Source organism: Oncorhynchus tshawytscha, linkage group LG03, assembly GCF_018296145.1.
Source record: "Oncorhynchus tshawytscha isolate Ot180627B linkage group LG03, Otsh_v2.0, whole genome shotgun sequence".
NCBI lineage: Eukaryota > Metazoa > Chordata > Actinopteri > Salmoniformes > Salmonidae > Oncorhynchus > Oncorhynchus tshawytscha.
Window position 1 is genome coordinate 27,390,981 of NC_056431.1, and position 7,632 is coordinate 27,398,612.

A 7,632-nucleotide genomic window follows, 5' to 3' on the forward strand; every position below is an offset into this window, starting at 1 on the left:
AAGAAGCAATAAATCTGTCTTTTTTAGACTAGTTGAGTGTCTGGAACATCAGCATTTGTGGGTTTGATTACAGGCTCAAAATGGCCAGAAACAAAGTACTTTCTTCTGAAACTCGTCAGTCTATTCTTGTTCTGAGAAATGAAGACTATACCATGTGAGAAATTGCCAAGAACTGAAAATATCGTACGACGCAAACTGGCTCTAACCAGAATAGAAAGAGGAGTGGGAGGCCCCGGTGCACAACTGAGCAAGAAAACAAGTACATTAGAGTGTCTAGTTTGAGAAACAGACGCCTCACAAGTCCTCAACTGGCAGCTTCATTAAATAGTACCTGTAAAACACGAGTCTCAACGTCAACAGTGAAGAGGCGACTAAGGGATGCTGGCCTTCGAGGCAGAGGTGCAAAGAAAAAGCCATTTCTCAAACTGGCCAATAGAAAATATTGAGATGGGGAAAAGAACACAGACACTGGACAGAGGAACTCTGTTCATTTCTCAGAACAAGAATAGACTGACGAGTTTCAGAAGAAAGTACTTTGTTTCTGGCCATTTTGAGCCTGTAATCGAACCCACAAATGCTGATGCTCCAGATACTCAACTAGTCTAAAGCAGGCCAATTTTATTGCTTCTTTAATCAGACAACAGTTTTCAGCAGTGCTAACATAATTGCAAAAGGGTTTTCTAATGATCAGAGGATTCTGCCTTTTTTCAGCCCCATCACTTCTCTCTCTCTCTCTCTCTCTCTCTCTCTCTCCATCACTTCCACTCACTCTGCTAGGGTACACAGGGGGAGAGAAACTGGGGAAATTGCCTAACACTCTTTCCGAACTGGAAAGGTCCTCGTTCGCAAGCCCCGGGTTAATGTAACTTAATGTATCCCAGGTGTCATTGGTGTGGGGCAAAGCATGTTGGCAATCTATGCTATTGGAACCGTGTGCGGTGATACCTCGGTACCCATGGTTTGCTATGACAGAGGCGACTGCACCAAAAGGCAACAGTTTGTCTGCCAAAGGACACAAATGATATAACGAGGTGTGTGTGTGTGTGAGTGAGTGTAAGTGTGTGAGAAAGACGGAGAGAGAGAAGTAAAGAGGGGGAGAAGTGATGGGGCTGGATAAAGGTTGGCTTTGGGTGGTGGCGGGGGCGGGCACAATCCTCCTGCCAACCCCTCTGCCCAGTGGCATAGCTCTGCTGGTTTTGAGTGGGTAAGTGATCTGAGGAAAAATCAAATCTGATAGGGGAGGGGGGGAGGGGTAAACTAGAGTCAGGCTTGGATGATGAGATGCTATCTGGATCCTGATTTGGCACAGCAAGAAACAAGGCATGCTATGGTTCGCCGAGGGGGGAAAATACTGAAAAATGCTACATAAATGGATGTCTCAATGGTAGATTTGCAAAACTTGGCTCCGTGTCCTATTATTGCACTTGCTCATGCCATTTCACTCAGGAAAATAAGGCTAAAGTGTGTCATATGTGGCAGAATTACCTCTAATTACCTTCTCATATGGCCTGGCCAAACGCCGGCCATTTAAAGCCGCCCCAAAAAAGTCTGGTTCAATTGAACATCTCAATATACACTATAAAATATATTTGAAAATATTATTTCCAAGAAATGGGGACGTATAAAATTTGAAAAAATATCTGTTTTCGCTCTGTTAACAAGAGTAATTTTACAGTTGCACAAATGTCAAACAATGTCACATCCACATTTCACAGCCATTTCCTATAATTATTTCAATCTAGCTAGCTATTGTTGGTCACATCGGCCATTCCGAGGGCAAAAAATAATGTTGCCTGTACGCAATATCTTATTAAAAAAAATCCCCTCTTCAGAGCATAAAGGCTTTAAAATCACATCTCGTGAGGAAAACAAACATCTTGCTCTGAACTTTCCGTGACCTCCAACTGAAAAACATTAACAGCAAAGTTGCTATGCTCGTTTAGTAAATGTCGCTTTCAATTCTTTGGGTAAGCTACTGTATGGTTATGACTGCTAGTGCAGGCATAACGCTCAAGACAAATTACATTTTGGTGGCTATAAAGCACACCTTGCTGTATGAAAAATACCTCTGTAGCTGGGTTAGGCCCACGTGGGCCATTCCTTGGAGCCATTAGGCTGTTTGTGTGTAGCGCAAATAAATGCGTGAGAGCTCACGCTTAACAGTATAGATTTCCTGGATAGTCGGGAACACAGAAAGGATATAATCCACACGGCTTTAAGATGTTTGTGAACTGCATAACACATGTCTTACACCACACACAAACAGGACTACAGCATGTTCATTGGAAAAAAAAGGTGTTTACACATCTCCATGGCATTACATAGACCGTGATTCCATGTCACAGTACTGCTCATCTCATAAGATGTAAGTAAGTTGTGTAAGTAAGTCAACGCTGCCTCCAGACCCTGGGTCAAAATATACACACTTTGTCAAACCTTTTCAAAAGCTTGAGCCGTGCTTCATTTGGTTTCCCCCCAGTCCAACGTAACCAATGGGTTTAAAAAAACAACAACTATTACCTTGACATGTTATGTATTTGTCCCAGGTCCGAGGTCTGTTTTCCTCACGTCATTATTACGTTTCTCATATCTCAAAATATCTCGTTTATTCCAGGACAATGTGAAGTGTACAAACCAAAACGTCCGGGAATGTCATCAGAGCTGTCCAAGTGAGCTGATGAACTCTTCTGTATCTGTTTGACCACCGTGTCCATGAAAGCATGGACCAGGCTGGGTTATATTTCATAACCAGACAAGAGTTCTCTAGGCTGACAGCTAGAGGGCAACCAATACCAAGAGAACTGAGATCTTCCGCCCTCCTGTGCATCTGATATAAGGCTCGTTGTGATGGCACATCATCTCAGGGTCTGTCTCTTTCACTTTTAGCATTTACCAGGGCGTAACACAGAGTGAATACACAACGCTTTTATGATGTCATATTTACAACCAATGTAATCACTTAAGATGATTATGCAAGCCAGAGTTTCCATCAGGGGAAAAAAAAGAAGTTTAATTTACCAGGAAATTAATGATTAAGAGGTCAACTCGATTACTTTCCAAACAAGGAACAAATTCATAAATCTTAGAGCGAGTACAGATCATTTGCCTTGGAAGGAAAATAAATCTTCAAATAATTTTTGCTATTTTTGTTTTCCCCCACACTGACCCAGAATTTAAACTTGCTGCCAAAATTGAAGAATGGCTTTCGATTCATTAAATACTTGTACAATTTTTTTCCCCCATTTTCTTTCCAGTTTTGGCCACAATCGTTAATTGCATAATGTTTGTTTGTTTTTTGTAGATACAATCTGCCAACTAAAGCTTTGCATGTGGACAGGTTCGTAGTCAGAGTAAATTGAACAAACAAACAAAACATTTATAAGCAAATCTAAATGTTTTGTAGTTTTGAATGAAAAGCAGAAGCTGTTGTGGTAGCAGAGGATGACCCCACCATTATCACTGTGTGTGTGTATTATAGACGTGGTGTGTGTGTACATTAGTATTTGTACCTGTGTGTGAGTAAGCTCAATCTTGGTCTCATTGCATGAGCCAGGTCTGGTTCTGGTAAAGTTCTTGCTACCTGAAGAAAGCCCTGGAATGCGCTCCAAGCCTGCTTTGTATCTGTGTGTTTGTCTAAGACTAGGATATGTACGCTCTTCCATATCAGCTCAAGGTCTTTAAGACATGTGTCTTGGACCCTCTAGTGTCAAAGCACCTGGCAGAGACAGATTAGACTTTCCTTACAGGCACTGGGGTGGGAGTTCCACCCTGACCTCTGCTGACTGGGATATTCCAGGACCAGTCCGGTTGAGATCCATCACTTTCCATTTCTCTCTCTCTCTCTCTCTTCTCTCTCTCTCTCTCCCTCTGTCTCTCTCTCTCTCTCTATCTCCTCTCTCCCTCTCTCCTCTCTCTCTCTCCTCTCTCCCTCTGTCTCTCTCTCTCGCATCCCTCTCTTTCTCTCTCTGTGTCCATCTCTGATGGAAATTGAGACATAGCCAGATATCCCAACAGGAATGCTGTTCTGTAGGCTTGCTGTAAAGTAATAACACTATGCTACCTCTCAGGAGATATGGCACTCTGAGTTGCGGCCCATTCAACTTGTCTAATTGAATCACAATAACATTTTATACAGGGGAGAAAGACGGAGCCAAAACTCCCTTCACCTATCTCCAAATCCAATAACTTTGTTTTGGAGAACCAATTATGTATTTTGAATTTGAATTATGTAAAAAAATTACGTATTTTTTTGTTGCATCATTAGGTCAATGTTGTGTTCTTCACGCTGCCAAAGAATGGGCTCAGTTCAATGAGGACATTGACAAAAACAGACCTCATGGAGACAGAAAAGGAAAGGGATGATTACTTTGATACGGACCTGGTGGCTGCCACTGTGGGAGTGTGTACCTGCATGCAAATCTATAATCACTGAGGCCATGACCACCGTGTGTGTGTGTGTGTGTGTGTGTGTGTGTGTGTGTGTGTGTGTGTGTGTGTGTACTGACTGACGGCACGGCCAAGTGACTTCATCCACCCAGTGCTCGGGCTCCAGCAGGCAATGCACCAATCGAAGGCCTAACCTTATCTGCTCCGCTTGCGGTTGGAGGAAATCGATGGGACCAACCTTGAGAAGGCATTAAGACAAACGGTAAATGGGTTCCTCCTCTGAAGTAAACCTGTTTGTTACCTCATCCCGCCAGTAAACGCCGCAATCATCCTGGGACCATCAATTAATATGTTTCTTAAGAGAAGGGGGGTTGAGGGTCAAAACAATTCCGAAGGAGATTCTGGTGGATTTAGTACGGTAAAAGCTGGAATTTTTGGGGCTGCTCATCTTCTTCATAAACATGCCAAAGCGAAAGCCATTATTTGTGAGAGAAGGAGGGGACTACTGGCGCCAGCGAGATTTGATTTCAGTGGCAGAAATTGGATTAGCAGCCATTAAAGGCCTCCTCACACATACATTTATAATGCCGTGAAGGGGAACGTATCGGTAGCCAGCAACCCTGTCACTCACACCGATGAGCTATACTGTCTGGAATAAGATACACTGCATGGACAGTGTGTGTGTGTGTGTGTGTGTGTGTGTGTAAAATGGTAAGGACATATGGTGAGCCAAGGTCTACAGATGTTCACATGAAAAGATATGATCTAAAAGTGACAGAGAGTTTAGAGAGTGAGTACTAGGGAGGATGGGGGGGTGAGGATGAAGAAAAGGAAGAAATGTAGGGGGCTTTTGAGTGACAGTGTATGAGAGAGAGAAAGGTAGGAAAGAGGGCGAGAGAGGGGAGAGAGAGACAGAGATGGAGGGAAATTGGAAGGGGAAAAAAGGGGAAATAGTTGAGAACAGGGAAAGATACACAGAGATGTGCCGGCAAAAAAAACACACCCTCTTTGTCCAGAGAGGACAATATTTTATGAGAACAAGTCCGTCTTGCCAACAGGATGACAAGAGCCTCTCTGCACAGCATCATTTAGCCTAACAAGATTACTCTGAATCGTACTTTCTCTTCTCTCGCTCTCACTCTTCTCTGTTCTCATTCTCTTTCCCCCAGTGCTCTGCTTACAATCACCCATCCTGCTTAGCAGGAATGATTTAAAACATACGCATTCCGATTTAAAAAGCTAATGTTGGGATTAGGTGGGTCATTATTTTCTCATCTATGCGACGGAGGCTCTGTCGGGAGATTAAGCAGCAGGTTAGTCCACCGGTCCCGCCTTTGAAGCTCTTTTTTTGCTGACAATAAGTCAAATCGAAAACGCAACTCGGAGATTAACGTCTTTAGCAGGGAGAAGCCCCGGTAAATAATGCATGACTAACACCGTGATTAATCTGCCCGGTGGGTAATATGGAGTTGGGGGTTCTTCTCCTTGGAGCTGCTGAGTGACTGTGACAAAGACAATGGAACGTTCCCCTGGAACGGTATCCAGGACTGGTCCAGCGGTGAGGGAAGGACACTGTCTGACGATGAAACCACATTCAACTTTCAGTCGACGCTCGGTCCGTTTCTGATCTGTCAACACTGAGTCTGTATGCTTAGACTTTGCTAATGAGAGAGCTACCTGTAAATATTTGGTCAATATTTGGCTAACCGCTAACACCACACCGCCAACAACCTTAACATAGGCAAGCCAGCAGTCCAGGCCCCAATTGTGGAAATCAAAACTGAAACCTCTGCAGAGTCACTCACAACTCTGCTCCCCTGAACGGAACCCCTCTCCGGGTTAAAATCGGTGCTTGCTCACCACCTCTGGCTCTACTTTACGGATGGTGTCACCACGGCAACAGCAGAGGGCCACGCAGAGTGCAGGCGTGATGACTAGGCCACCGTGTCTGATACGCCTGAAACTCAAATTCATCTGCAGTCTGCTATCGCTCCCCCCGACTGACTCACACACACACATCTGGGCCTAAATACACGGAGCTGCTGACAAGGAGGAATAATTAGCTTTAGTTAACTATAATGAATGGCTAAATGTTGCGTTTCATTTCTGACGGGCAAAATAGCTCTGTCGTTATGTGTGTGTGTGTGTGTGTGACTGTGGACATGCTTGCTTGCATGCACGTGTGTGTATGTGTTCGCGTGCTTCAGTGTGTGTGTGGCTCAGCTAGTGTGTGTGCTGGTTGCGAGCGGGTGTGTGTAGGTGTGTGTGTGTGTGAGTGTTAGCGAGCTGTGGATAGCTGTAGCAAACTAGGGGGTGGTGTAAAAGTAGGCCGGGGGTCCAATTAAAAGATCAAGGGGACTATGGGTAGAATATTACACATTTATCATCGTGGCTGGAATAATAGGGGAGATGTCAATTACGTTCCACTTCAGTCACATAGCAGAGGAGAGGGTGGGGCTCTCATTCTCATGCTGTCATTGTGGGGCGTCTTCCATTTCCAGGTCACAATAAATGATTTGATCTCACTCATTCATTTAATTGAATCTATTTTATGTAAATATTTCCCGCATGCCTTAAAAAGGTGCCTTGGGGGGGGGGGTAGAAACAGAATCATTGATCTTCGTTCCATCGCACCGTTACATGACAATTGATAGACGCAGGGTAATTCCCTAACGAAACGAACCATTTTAAAACAGGGAAACATGGCGCTGACTTGGTCGCATTCTTGACTCTCCCTTTGTTTGGAGTAGAAGTACAATGATTGCCTCTGCGATTCATTATCTTACGCCATGCCATTAAACAGTAAAAGCTCATAAAAACAGGACTTGGCAGTGCACTTTTACACACTCTGCTGTTGCCTTTTAAAACCAACTCAAGAGAATGAGGAACTCACACTCCAGAGCACCCTGACCTACCCAGTCTTAACTGTATACTTTGAGAAGCATGCTCGCTAGCACCGAGATGGCAAAACGTGCTTAGTCCTGCCAAGGAGGTGACCTCCTCACACCAAGGATTAAACATTGGATGGAACATTTGTTTTTCATTTCAAGGTGGTGAAGATGCATTTCCTGTTGCCTGCTGGGGGTGTTGAGTGGGCCTGGGTCGGGGGTCAGGGGCCCAAAGTGGGCAGCAGATCAGGGAGAGGGGGCAGGCAATACGTGGTCTGGGTGGTGGGATGTTCTCTGAATCTCTGGACCCTTTTTGTGGGGCCACAAGGCGGAGAGTTCTTCTGCTAACGCTCACGGT

At 44.5% G+C, this 7,632-nt stretch overlaps 1 protein-coding gene across 2 annotated transcripts in view; it reads right to left on the reverse strand.

Moving 5' to 3' along the window:
* Nucleotides 1–7,632, reverse strand: part of LOC112233074 (R-spondin-2-like) — a 77,435-nt gene that overhangs the window by 1,707 nt on the left and 68,096 nt on the right. The gene's annotated exons all lie outside the window — the stretch shown is intronic.